The sequence below is a fragment of the Cyprinodon tularosa genome, unplaced genomic scaffold (assembly GCF_016077235.1).
Source record: "Cyprinodon tularosa strain WSP-4 unplaced genomic scaffold, ASM1607723v1 ctg484, whole genome shotgun sequence".
NCBI lineage: Eukaryota > Metazoa > Chordata > Actinopteri > Cyprinodontiformes > Cyprinodontidae > Cyprinodon > Cyprinodon tularosa.
Genome location: NW_024039212.1, coordinates 1273031 through 1288275, shown reverse-complemented (window position 1 = coordinate 1288275; position 15245 = coordinate 1273031).

Sequence of the window (15245 nt, the reverse complement as noted above, 5' to 3'; positions counted from 1 at the left end):
TTCAATTCACAACACACGTCCTCTAAAGGCACTTTACAGAAACAATTTAACCAGATCATATAGTCAAATTGATTCAAAGTTTTTTATCCAAGGAAAACCAGTTGATTGCATCAAATAATTTACTCAAAGGCAATCCCTTACACCAAGCATGCTTGTAGCAGCAGTGGAGAGGAAAATCTCCCTTTTAACAGGAAAAAACCTCCAGCAGGACCAGGCTCAGTATGAAGGGCCATCTGCAGAGGCCGACTGGGGTTCAAGGAGACCGAAGCAGACATACAGAAATAAGCAGAGATACATAAGGAACTTGTCAACCAGCACCTCAGGTGGCCCCGTCCAGCAAACACACAGCCAGGCAGACAAGCTCCGAGCCAGGCTCCACGTCAGAGGACGAAAAGAGGCCAAGCTCCAACATCTATAAACAAAGGTGTTGATGGCAGCAGCACAGCTGATTTTTCTCTCCAGGATGGTGTCACAGTCAAACGGGAACAGTCCAGATGAAGCTACTATGAGAAAAAGCAGAGAGAGAGCATAACGTTACAGATTGAACTAACAAATTCTGCAGAGTGGGAGAATAGAGATGGAATGAATCAGAATGACAAAAAAGAGATCCCTATGTCCTCCAGCAGTCTAAGCCTTTAACAGCATAACTATTGACCTTGCTCAGGATAACCTGAGCCACTCTATAAGCTTTATCAAAAAAGGAACATTTTGAGCCTACTCTTATTTAACCAATCTATCTGCATCAACACATACACTCAATTGCTGGAGAATAAGAAGAATATCAGTTTGCTATTGTCATAAATCGGGACAGATGGACCAGGTATTCAAGGTGAGACAGCCAGTAGGAAAGTTCAAAAAGTTTATTAAAATGAAAACAGACAGAAACATAACTGAAGCAGACGTGGTTGCAGGAGGGAGGCGGGGGCACCGCCAAATCACCTACACTCTGGTTTAACAGTTCAGTCCACTTAGGAATGGACAGATCCGGGTTCCAAGAATCCATCAGAGCGTGAAGGCAGGTTCAGAGTCCAGTATGACAGGACACTAACAGAAGGCAAACAGGGAACAAACAGAAAGCAAACAATGATCTGGCCACGATAGCTGGGCTGGGCCGAATATAAGGCAGAACCTAGGTACAGGTGGATGAGATCAGAGATGATTAAGAACTGGGCAGAACTAGACAGGTGAGTGAAATGAGCAATTAAGGCCAGCTATCAGAGCAGATCATGACAGCTGTCCTCTTAGAGGTTTACGATCAAGCCATGCATCAGAAGGTTTATTGTAATCACCACCCATTACTACTTTATCTTTCAAACAAATATTGGGAAAGTAAGATAACTTGTCAGTACTGACAAATACTTTTTATTTTTATAAGTGATCTCACTTAGAAAAAAAGAAAATAACTCAAACATTACGGCAAGAAATTTACAGATTTTAGCCTGATTTAGCTTCAATGTGTTATTTTTATTAAAACAAGAATTGTTTTGCTAAATTGATCAGATAATCTGAACTTACCTTCCTTAAGATTTTTGATTACTTTGAATTTGATTCATCGCATAGGAGAGATTTATTTTTTCCAAAACTCATCTTTTCAGCTCATTGAGAACATCAGGGACATTGGCCACTCACAGCAGTGGTTGACATTTTACTGAGTGCTTTGCTCATAATAGAGAAGGCCTTCAGTTTTGTCTTATACCAAAAGCAAACATAGGTTTAAATGCCATCTACTGTCATCTGTGATGATTTGTAATTTTCCCACAAAATAATAAAAGAAAAATAGTAGCTGTTTAACAAATCTAAAATATATTCAAACTTTATATTATTGACATGTCTTTTATAGTAAAGAAAGAAATTAACAAGTGAAAATCATTGATTTATCTTCTGCTTTACATTTAATCTATGGCAATCAGTTAGTGTATGCCATCAACCATGCATTGTCTATACGAGCTAATAATTGTAGGGTCAATGGGCAGCTGGTGTAGACTGAACAATAGGCAGAAACATACTGGGCAAGTCCTGGCAACGCGTTTTCATTCATTTTTGTTTGTGACAACACGTTTTACAACACTAAATATTTTTAAATCAGTTTATTTATTTATTTATTTTTTTAGAAAGATCTTTATTTCAAATTGCTTAGGTAGAAGTGTAGGCTGAATTGTGAGTGCTCTTTTTACAAAAGCTATGCCAATGTATAACAACTATATATATTCTGATAAATAGTTTTAATGGTTACCATTTAATTTGCATCAAAATAAAAGAAAGCTGCCTTTCTAAGAAGACATTTTTATTACAACAAATCCTCCCAATAAAGACATAATCCATCTTGGAAATGTACAACTTTTTTCAGCAGGCCGATGAACAGGGATGAAAATGATCAAACACGAAAAAGTACAAAAGAAATTAGCCAGGTATATTTTAAGTAAAATTAATAAAAAAGCAATCTGTACCCTGCCTGTCACATTGTGCCTAATGGAGACAGAAAAAGGCCCCTTATTTTCTTATGTTGAGAATTTTTTAAATAAGAGTGTCAATACATAAGGTTTAAGAAGGATGCCATTGCATGCAGAAACTGAGGAGCCACGTGTTGGGTTTAAATGATTTATTGACAAAGTTAAAGCATGGAACACAGGCAGGGACTGAAGCAATACACAATTCTGTATCAAATGTGTTGCAAAGGTAAAGTATCAAAGTTATAGCACACTCTTGCTGTAGTTAAATTCCTTCTGCTTACCTCAAAGATAATCCCGCACTAACCTTTACAGTGACAAATATGAAACTGAGCTAAACTTGAGGTTTATTGATTGTAAATCATGCAGATAATTTTTTATAGAGATCAGCACAGAGGCTGTTATAAGATTACCATTGGGCCAAAGAATGAACAGAGCCCCCAAAGTTTTATTTCAGTAGCTTTTTTTGCACCCACTGGGGGGGTTGTGTACTACATCAAATGTCAGCAGAATATGTCACAATTTTGGTGTTTATCGAACAGGCTGTGTAATAGCTGGTGTCCAAAACTTGATCAAGTGTTGCTGCAGAATTCTAATCAACCCTGTTACAGACTGTTCCATTAAAAATTCCAAACCCTTGGAAGAGTAACTGTCTCAGACATAATGTCTCTTAAGTGCTTTGAACTGATCGAGTCATTTTTGCTCAAAAACCTTCTGGAATGTACCAGAGATGGAATTAATAACTGAAATTATTATTTGCTTATACAACTTTTAAAATCACAGTAATTTAGTTGCAGTGAATTTTGTTATTTTTTTGTTAATCTTTTGGCAACCATGGGCCAAAAAGCTCTCCCTATCTATCTATCTATCTATCTATCTATCTATCTATCTATCTATCTATCTATCTATCTATCTATCTATCTATCTATCTATCTATCTATCTATCTATCTATCTATCTATCTATCTATCTATCTATCTATCTATCTATCTATCTATCTATCTATCTATCTATCTATCTATCTATCTATCTATCTATCTATCTATCTATAAATACATACATACATTTTTTATGTATTTATTACTGTTTTCAAGGCTGCACTATAAAAAAATGAAAATGTCTTTTTTAAACGAAATTTCTTTTTGTACACACTCGTATACACATATACAAAATGACAAAATAAATCTGTCTAAGTCTAAGTCTCTAAGTATTCACATAGTTTACCGGTCATTTTCAAGTAGTGCACTTCTGGGGGATAAAGATTGTCAATATATATCCTTATTATAGGACAATATGTATGATATGATGCATGTCCTTGCTTGTGTAAGGCTTTGGTTGTGAAAGGCAGCTCTAACACTAACTAATCAGTTAGCTCTGCTTTAAAAGTCTAACTAGATTCTATGTTCATTTATATCTTATATATGTTCAATTATCCAGTTCTTTCCTTTGATAGGCGTCATGTTGAGGTCAATTTGGACTGCACACATTGCAGGTTTAAGTCATTCATTAGGTGCAGCACACTCATTTTTCTTACTTACAGATGAACAAATGAGGACTAATGTGGTCTGCCTACAGAACATCATAAATCCTGATTTGTATGACACTGTGTTATAAATGTTTCTAAATTATGTATAAGGCTATATTACATTTTATCCACATAAATCTCAAATAACGTTAAGAGGATTTTTTATGTGATTGAACTCACACATTAAATAGTGTATATAGTACTCACGTTTCAATCTTTATTAACTTATAACTTGTGATGTTCAATTCCTTCCTTGTGTCAAATTGCTGAGTGTAGCAGAGATGACCCAGTAGTTTCTACTTAAAAAGCTACATGTTATTGTATTTTCAGTATTGTAAAGTTTTATTTTCAATTTTCAAATCATTGCTAGTCCAACTTTTTTTTCTAATTTATAGTGATACAGGTTGAAAACCTTAAAACCAGGGAAATACAAACAAATTTCATTGAAAGGCACTTTAATCCTTGTCTCTTAGAGCTGTAAATTAGGGTAAGCATTGTAAAGCATGCAACTATGTCCTCATACAGAAATAAAAAGTAAACAATCAATAAAACATAATTAAATCAGTCTGATTATGTTGAAATGAGACAAGATTTGTGTGTTTTACAGAGGCAGTGGGATTATTAGTCCTGCTGTTAATATAGAGTAGGGTTTGAATCTGACCATATCACTGTCTTCTAATTCCTAACAGCATTCATTTGTCACAACAGTAACTCATAGAGGAAGGAATGGGATAAATCCATCTATACATTCTCTATGAATCACCCTTAAAAGAAGAGCTTTTGCCTTTTCTCTAATAGATAATTTTCATCAATCACTCAGATCACTTTCTTAATCTGCAGGTTTACTAGGGGTTCCTAGAATTTCAAAGAGTAGAATGCGAGGCAGATCTTTTAGTTATCAGGCTCCTCTCCTGTGGAAGCAGCTACCAGTTCTAGTCTGTGAGGCAGACACGCTGTCTATTGTTAAGGCTAGTCTTAAAACTTTCCTTTTTGATAAAGCTTGTAGTTAGAGTTGCTCAGTTTAGCCTGAACTATCTCTATAGGGACCACTGTTCAGTGTTCTGCTTCATTCTATCTCTATTCTCCCTTTCTGCAGTATTTGTTAGTTCAATCTAACATTATGCTCTCTCTACTTTTTCTCATCATAGTAGTGTCATCTGGTCTGTTACTGTTAGGCTGTGACACCATCCTGGAGAGAAATATCAGCTGTGCTGCTGCCATCAACAACTTTGTATATAGATGGTGAAGCTTGGCCTGTTTTTCAGTGTAGTCCTGTTTCGTTTACTGTGACTAACTGGATGTGCTCTTTTACACCTTCTGAAGTGGGAGCAGGGTTGGAGCTCACCTGCCTTGCTGTGTGTTTCCTGGACGAGGTACGTGTGGAGCTGTTTGACAGTTGCCTTTTGTATCTCTGCATCTTTCTCGATGTCTGCTTCTGTCTCCATGAACCTCAGTCAGCCTTGGCAGATGGACACTCACGGTGAGTCTAGTTCTGCTGGAGGATTCTTCCTGTTAAAAGGTAGTTTTTCCTCTCCACTGTTGCTACAAGCATGCTTGGTGTCAGTGATTGCTTTCGAGTCAATGAGTTGATCTATTCAGCTGGTTTTCCTTAGATAGAAATCTTACTCTATGATCTGGTTGAATTGTCTCTGTAAATTGGCTTGGGATGACGTGTTGTTAATTGGCGTTATATAAATAAACTGAATTTAATTTAATTTCTCCAGCAATAGGTGATTGTCCTTCATCAGATTACTTTAGTGCAGAGTAGAAACCAACAGGACAAAGCACTATGCATGGGCACATTAATAATAAGGGAAATTTAGAGGGTGATTAACATCTGACTTCTACAGGTGTTTCTATCACCTGTAGTTCTTGTTTGTAATAACTTTATTTTATTTTTATTTACTTTTGATCTCATTCTTTGAAACATCAGACGTTGCAAATAACATATTGTAGTTTGTTGGGGCAGCAGGAGTTAGTTTTCCCAGCACTGAGCAGCATGTTGCGTATTAGAAACTACCAGTTAATGTCAACCTTTACAGGTTATAGAGTTACATTTATATCGGACTCTGTATCGGTATGTCTGTTATACCATCTGAGTTTCTGTTCCAATGTTTTCCCACACCATAAATCTGTTAGTTAGAACTGTTAATAAGCTCCCATCAGCATGTTTAAAATGGAGACTGTTCACTAAACAAGGGTGTGTCTTCCAGGGTCGTGCTTTGTACTTGGCACAGAAGCGGCCATTAAACTGATGTCATCTCTCTTACTGATTATTGAAATAGCAACCTACTCACCTGTTACAATATGATGTGTAATTTCACTTCATTTTTGAAATATCAGTTGTGTCCATGAGCAGTAAGTAGTTTTTTTACCAAGTATTGAGTAGACTTTTTACCAAATACTTTTTACTCTTTAGTAATTTCTTGAATGGCTACATTTTACTCATACTTGAGTGAACCCAAAGTAGTCTGGATTAGGAGTCCCACACAAAATTAAAGTGGAAGATTACACTACAGGCTGATCCAACTTTGATATAATGTCCTTAAAACAGGTCAAAGGAGGCTCAGTATTTTGTGTGGCCTCCATGGGCCGGTAGGATCTCCCTACAATTCCAAGGCATGCTCCTGATGAGGTGACGGCTGGTCTCCTGTGGGATTCCCTCCCAGACCTGGACTAAAGCATCCGCCAACTCCTGGACAGTCTGTGGTGCAATGTGATGTTGGTGGATGGATAGACACACAATGTCCCAGATGTGCTTAGTCGGATTTAACTTGGGAACAGGAGGGCCAATCTGTAGCTTCAATACATTTTTCAGGAACTGCTGACACACACAGCCACATAGCATCTAGCATCATCCTAGGAGTAACCCAGGGCCAACTGCACCAGCATATGATCTCACAAGGGGCCTGAGTATCTCATCTTGGTAACTAAGGGCTCTCATGCTAGCTCTGGCAAGCACAAAGAGGGCTGTGCAGCCCTCCAAAGAAATTCCAGGCCACAACATTACTGACCCACTGCCAAACCAATCATACTAAAGAATGTTGCAGGTATCAGATCACTTTCCAATGTGTCTCCAGACTCTGTCACATCTGTCACATGTGCTCAGTCTCAGCCTGCTTTCATCTGTGAAGAACCCTACACTGCTTTGCAGAATATAGCTCCCTATGGAAAGAGACTTTATAAAGTCATTGATGCATTTGATACAATCAGTCAACTTGTTCTTTCAGAAAAGCTTGAGCATTTATGGAACAGCATCAGGTAGTTTTAAATATTGTTTGTCTGACAGATTTAATTTGTTCATGTTACCAATAAATCGCATTCAAGGTCGAGGGTCACCTGTGGAGTATGGCAGGAATTAGTGCTAGGGTCAGTTCTCTTCACTGTTTATATATATATATGTATGTATGTATGTATGTATGTATGTATGTATGTATGTATGTATGTATGTATGTATGTATGTATGTATGTATGTATGTATGTATGTATGTGTGTGTGTGTGTGTGTGTGTGTGTGTGTGTGTTTATGCTCCCATTTCTAGAATTATCACATGGCATGGGATTACCTTCAGTTGTTAAGCTGATGAAACTCAGCTATACATATCCATAAATCCTGATGAAACTAACCCATTTCAAACAGTACAGGCATGTCACAAAGACATAAAGACCTGAATGATTCTAAACGTTCTGCTTTTGAATACAGACTTACCAGAAGTTTCTGTCTTCGAAGCATGATCTTTGAAAGCTGATTAGTCAGTTGCTTCATCTGAATGAAATTAAACTGATCTCTGATAAATTTGAAAAAAAAAAAAAAAAAAAACTTGGTATCACTTTGAATCAGGACCTGTCATTTAAATCCCATATCAAGTTCCTTCTTTCATCTCAGGAATATTGCAAAAGGTAGAAATACATTGTCCAGGGGTGATGCTGAAGAACTAGTCCATGCATTTGTTACTTCAAGGATGGACTATTGTAATCCTTTACTATCAAAACGTCCACAAACTGTAGTTAAAAGCCTTCAGCTGATCCAAAATGCTTCAGCCAAAGATCTGATTAAAATATAAAAAGAGTGATCACATCATTCCTAGGGCTGCTTAGTGGAGCAGTGGGTAGCACTTCTGCCTTGAGTTAAGACGGTTCTGGGTTCAATTCCCAGCCTGAGGTCTCTCTGCATGGAGTCTGCATGTTTTCCCTGAGCATGTGTGGGTTCTCTCCGGGTACTCAGGCTTCCTCCCACAGTCCAAAAACATGGATGTTAAGTTAAGTGACTTCTCTAAATTCCCCTTAGGTGTGAGTGTGTGCTTGAATGGTTGTTTGTCATCTTTGTCTCTGTGTTGCCCTGCGATGGACTGGCAACTTGTACTCCACCAGACCCTACAAGCAATCCTGCTTGGGATAAGCATAATGGAAAATGGATGGATGGATATCTCTCCTATTCTGCCTTCCCTTCATTGGCTACCTGTATTAAGAATAGAATTAAAAATTTCCAAAAGTCGAATGGGAGTCAGATCTTTTTGTTATCAGGCTCCTCTCCTACGGAACCAACTAGTGGTTTATTCTGTGAGGCAAACTCACTTTTAAGACAAAAACTTTTCTTTTTCATAAAGAATATAGTTGGAGTGGCTAAAAGGTAACCAAGCTTCTCTGTAGTTATGCTGCATTTGGCTTAGAGTCCTGCAGGACATTGGGACCACTCATAAGTATGCTTTATTCCCTTTCTATTTTCTAATTCTGCATAATTTGTTTTTTTTCTGTCTTTCCCAGACAGAGCCTTGTTTCTATGTTCATTTTTGTATTTTGGCTTCTGACTAATTGTAGCCCCAGTCGGCCTTGGCAGAAGGCCGTTCGCACTAAGCCTGGTTCTGCTGAAGGTTACTTTTGGTTAAAAGTAAGTTCATGCCCGGGAGGCAGTCCTCATGCAACACCAGGAGGCTTTTCAATATCATCACTTCCCCTAATACTACAATCCCTGAAGTCGTTGTGTCCCTCGACGCCGAGAAGGCCTTCGACAGGGTTGAATGGAGCTTTTTGTACAAGGTACTGACAAAATTTGGATTAGGCAAGACCTTTGTTGATTGGGTAACACTTCTGTACTCTTCACCAAAAGCTTCAGTACGGACTAATGATGTTATCTCTTCCCCTTTTCCTTTAAGCCGGGGTACCAGACAGGGCTGTCCCCTGTCTCCACTCTTGTTTATTTTAGTGATCGAGCCCCTAGCCCTCTGGCTGCGTGCGGAGGCCTCCTTTAAGGGCATAACAAGATTTGATATAGTCAATAAAGTTTCGTTATATGCAGATGACCTTTTGTTGTATGTTTCAGATCCTATTTCTTCCATCCCCGCCGTCCTACACATTCTTAACGATTTTGGCACCATATCAGGATACAAACTTAATTATCAAAAAAGCGAACTTTTGCCTATTAATGATGCCGCTAAAAAAACTCCCTCCCTCAACAGTACCGTTTCGCTGGTCTAATAATGGTTTCCGATACTTGGGTATTCAAATTGTGCTATCTCTTCCCGACCTATATAGAGTTAACCTTACTCCTTTGGTGGAGAGGACAGAAGCTGACTTCACTCGCTGGTCAACTTTACCTATCTCGCTCGCTGGCCGAATAAGCTTAGTGAAGATGGTGGTTCTTCCCAAATTTCTTTATATGTTCCAACATCTTCCACTTTTTCTAAATAAGTCATTTTTTGCAAAATTGGACACAATGATTTCAAGTTTTTTATGGGCTGGGAGGCCTGCCAGAATTCGTAGATCGGTTTTACAGTCCCCCAGGGAGAAAGGAGGATTTGCCCTCCCAGTTTTTAGATATTACTATTGGGCTGCAAATGCACAGAAGTTGCTGTTTTGGATAAAGGAGGAGGACCCCTTGCCAGTCTGGGTACAGTTGGAGAGGAAATCCTGCCCGTTCTCACTCCGTTCAGTCTTGTGCTCACAACTCCCTTTACAACGTTTAACTACTTGCCCTGTCGCGTCCACTTCTTTGAAAATATGGAATCAGTTTAGGAAACAGCTTGGTCTCTCAAACCCATCCGCCCTGACATCATTGTTTAAAAACTGTATGTTTGAACCGTCCCGAGATTTAGGATATAAAATCTGGCATGACAGTGGTATCAAGTCAATAGCAGATCTCTATTCTGAAAACATTTTCTCCTCTTTTGAACAGTTGTCTGTCAAATACAATCTTCCAAAACACCACTTTTTTCGCTTTTTCCAGGTTCGTGACTATGTTAAGAAGTTGTTCCCTTATTTTCCAAATCGCCCTCCAGAAACCCTATTAGACTCTCTTCTCGTAATTGATCCTAATCTTAGAGGATGCATTTCGACACTTTATAAGCTTATCTGGTCAGAAACCTCAGCACCCGCAAACGCAGTTAAAACAGCTTGGGAAGAGAGTCTTAACATTGTATTCACAGAACAACAATGGACATCTGCACTGTCTTTAGTTCACTCATCTTCTATCTGTGCCCGTCATAGACTTATTCAATGCAAAGTTGTTTACAGGGCTCATTACACTAACTCACGACTAGCAAAAATTTATTCTTCTGTAAATGAAGCCTGTGGCAGATGTAAACTCTCGCCTGCCAATCATTCACACATGTTTTGGTCATGTCCCGAGTTGATACCATTCTGGAGAGGGATTTTTGATTCACTGTCTGAAGCATATGGTTCTCTGGTTATCCCCAATCCACTGTCTGCAATCTTTGGTATCCCCCCTACCTCTAACCTGCCTAAAGGAATGAACCGGGCTATAGCATTTACCACGCTTTTAGCTCGTAGGCTGATCCTACTTAACTGGAAGGACCCACAACCCCCTTCACATACCCGCTGGATTCGAGAGGTGCTTTACAATCTCAAAATAGAGAAACTGAGGTTTTCTCTCAGAGGCTTCACCAAGCCATTTCAAGCTACATGGGACCCTTTTTGTAGATATTTTGACTCCTTGAATCTTCTTGACCCTGACGACAATTGAATATCTTACATGCTCTCTAATTACCTATTTATATATACATTCATGTCTCCTCCCCCCCTTTCTTTTTTTTTTATTTTATTTATTTTATTTTTTTTTTTAAAACCTGTTTTTCTCTTTATAATTCTTATTATTTATACTTTTATTTATTTATTATTATTTATTTATTATTTTTTTTACTTTTTATTTTTTAATTTATTTGTTTATTGATTTATTTTCTGGCCTGTGGGTGGGGTGGGTGGTCAGGGGGTTTGGGGGTTGACAGACCGTGACATTGAGTTTGTATTGATGCTTTACCTGTTCCAACAATGTCTGTCCTAAGTTTAAAATGTTCAATAAATAAAGTTTGAAAAAAAAAAAAAGTAAGTTTAATTAACCGATCTTTGTATTTGAGTTCCAATAACGTCTTCCTAATAAGGACTGTATAGGGTGACCAGATGTCCTTATTAGACAGTCCCATATTTTTCACTTCCATCCCGATCTCTTATAAATTAAGTAAATGTGCTGCATTTGACTGGGTCAAATTGGTTAAATGTAAAAAAAGAAAGAAAAAATTTGAAGAAAACAGACCGACAGTCACTGAAAGAGCTGCACCACCGCCTTGCGTCATGACCAAAAATTGTAAAGGATTTCAATACAAATTTAATACAAATTATGATGGAAAGTATGTTTAAAGAAAAGAAAGTGTACCAAAAACAAAAACTGCAAAACGTTTAATAACTGAACGGGTCCAGTCACAGGTGATTGTCAGAGAGCTTTATGTGAAATATGCCAAAGTTGTTTCTTTAATTTGTAATGATTGGAGTGTGATATAAAGCAACACTCTTAAAATTAGTCATAATAGATATACACAGCTGAAAAAGCAGCGTATGTCCTGCTTGCCCTTCATATGCATGAAGTTGTCTCATATGTGCTATTTTTGAGATCTGATAACCTTAATTCTGTATGAGACATATTGCAAGGAAATGCTACAAAAAAACATATTAAAACATTTATTTTGCATACATCTCTGCCCTCATTGCTATATTTTGTAGTAAAACCCTAGCTATTTTTGGATCAATAGATTATCTCAAACTTGAAGCATTTTCTCTTAATGAAACCAAAAAAAAGTTAAATATTTAATTTGAATTTCAGAAAAGTATCATCCCTTCCTTGCAGTTTACTATGAAAAAAGTCACAGTTCGTTTTCAGTTGCCATGAAAAATCTGTAAGCTGTGCTGGCGGAAATGCAGACAATCAATAAATCATGACTAAATGTGGTCATGTCATAAGAACTATCGCTGCCAACTGTGCTGTTGTTTGTGTTGTTTCTGCTTTGTTACACTTCATTTTATCACAGAATAAAACTGGTAACTCCTCATCTTAGTGAGTATTAAATCATCAGAACTCATCATCCGATTCATACTTCATTTTAAGCCTGTCGCATTACCAATCCCTTCACTCAGACAGATGGGGCAGGGTAAATGAGTATTATGGGGGTTGAAGTAGGATGTAGTTTTTCTACTGTGAGAACAATTATCTAGATGCATGATATGATTTAGAGCTATGAAGCTGCTACATCCTGTGAGCCATTATAGATTTATCTAAGTAACTTCTTAATGTCTTTTCTGGATAGCATTCAAAAACCTCTATTGATGTTTATATTGCTCTTTGTCTTCTGACTTTTTTGCAATAATAGGTCTTCTAACTGTAGGTCTTCCTTGGTACTAGCACAAAGAATGTATCAGAAAACACTTGAAACATACAAAATAATCCTCCTATAATACATGAACGTATAACCAACGTGTCTTTTTTCCGTCAATCTGGTTAAAAACACAGTATAAAGTTCTACTGCTTTATAGCAATGATGGCGAATGCATCAAAGAGAGATAATAAAATGGACAAGGTCTTTAATATATGGCTTATAAAAATAGGAGCAAAAGTAAAAAAATTAGTAGAGATGACTTATTCATTGTACTTTTTATTAGTATTGTGCATTCCACTAAATAAATTATTCACATGTTCACTTATATCATTGTTAGAAACTATATAATTTATAAAGCATTTGGTTTTTATCATTGATCATTATTCCTAATAAGTGACCTGTATAACAAGAGTGATTCCAACCTATAACAAGAGTGTCAAGTATAAAAAAAACACTGCAGACTGTGTTTTAGTTTAGAGAAATGTTTTCTGTTGCACTAATTTCACAATTTGGCAATGAAAAAGACAGAGAAAAATCACCTTCTCATAAAAAAGAGCATATTCATGAGTGCTGCATTCATAAATTATTTCAATTTCCAAAATAATTTTTGCAAGCAAATTTTCCACTAGAACTCAGGATTGTGATGAGTATACAGCAAAAGTACTATATGAATGTACAAGTGAGAGATGAAATGGAGGCCCTCCCCAACCTCTAAAATAAATCCAGCAACACAGGTCAGGACAACTAAGACAAAATACAAGACAACAACAAGATGACTTGATTAAGTCTATCAAAAATACTGCCACTTGAGCGATACCTAAACAATGACTTCCAAATTCCTAGATGTATTCCTCTTATTAAGATGAATTTAGATAAAACTGCAGAGTTTGCAAAGGAAGTTATTTTTACAGATGGAAATCACCTGGAGTTGTGGGTCTATATTATATATATTTGCTGTAATTCTGACATGAAAATCCAGGCTTATGACTGGCAAAGTACATATCTCTGCTTTATTCCTATGGGGCAGGGTATTTGAAAATTGATTGAAAAGTCTCACACTAATTCTCACACTACTTGAGAATTGTCCCAAAAAAAGCATATAGTGTATGCCCGGCCTTAAGCCTTACACTGTATGAGTTTTTGCCCTTTTTTTTTTGCTGTGTGAGAATTTTTTGGATCGGCCGAGTTTCAGCCTCATAATGCGTCCTGCATTGTGTAGTATTTAGAGGGTAATGAGGCGTGATTAACCTCCAACCACCACCTCCTATACAGGCATCATAAGGTCATGAGATCAAACATTTTGCAAATTTAGTCGGCCCTCATGAGGTGTTCATGGGCAAATCATGCTGTTGAAGCAGAGCTACGGGCAACTACAGTACGAGCCGATTTACAGGAATGTGCACTGAGCATGTGCAAACAAGGGAGCTGTTCCTCTTCTTCTACTTCTTCCAGATTGACGAGTCCGACTAGCACCATCTCTTGGCGCTGAGTCTAATGGTTTTTGGATATACAGTGTGAACAGTTAGATTAGATTGATACAGTGTAAGTACATTTATCGTGAGCTTTGAACTTTTAAGTCCTGCGGTTTTGTTGTACAGTTTGAGCTGTAGCTGAGTACAATGATTGAAGATATTGTACAGTTTACGCCCAGCTCTAGTTATGTATCGGCTTTATCGATTGACAGAAATTCACATGTTTTAAAGCAAAATATAATTTTTTTAGGACAAATTAAGTCCAGGTAAACTTTTGGATTGTTGAAGATACATTTCTTTAAAAATCTCAAGTACACTTGCAAGAAAATTAAATGTGGGTTAGGAATAAATCGTGGATTGTTCTGTACTGGACACCAATCATAAGACTTAAACACTGAAAATCCTTGGGATTTAAAGAAGTCAGTCACAGTTGGAAACTTAAGCAATGCAGATATTAAGGCTTTTCACATGAGTAAAGGGTAAACATATAAACTGAAATGTTTAACTCACTTTTAGGCACTCAGTGGAAGTGTAGTTTGCTGCTTTTAGTAACTATTTTATGTCCACATTATGTATTTTGATGTATGTCTTTGATTTTAATTGATTGATTCTATCTGTAAATTCCAAAATAATGGTGATATGGTGCATATAGTTTTCAGCCGATTTATCCATAAAGAATAGGTAAATGCAACTGGCCTAAAGGAAATTAACATTTGCTGTAAGAGATACACTATATTGCCAAAAGTATTTGCTCACCCATCCAAATTATTGGAATCAGGTGTTCCAATCACTTCCATGGCCACAGGTGTATAAATTCAAGCACCTAGGCATGCAGACTGTTTTTACAAACATTTGTGAAAGAATGGGTCGCTCTCAGGAGCTCAGTGAATTCCAGCGTGGAACTGTGATAGGATGCCACCTGTGCAACAAATCCAGTCGTGAAATTTCCTCGCTCCTAAATATTCCACAGTCAACTGTCAGCTGTATTATAAGAAAATGGAAGTGTTTGGGAACGACAGCAACTCAGCCACGAAGTGGTAGGCCACGTAAACTGACGGAGCGGGGTCAGCGGATGCTGAAGCGCATAGTGCGAAGAGGTCGCCAACTTTCTGCAGAGTCAATCACTACAGACCTCCAAACTTC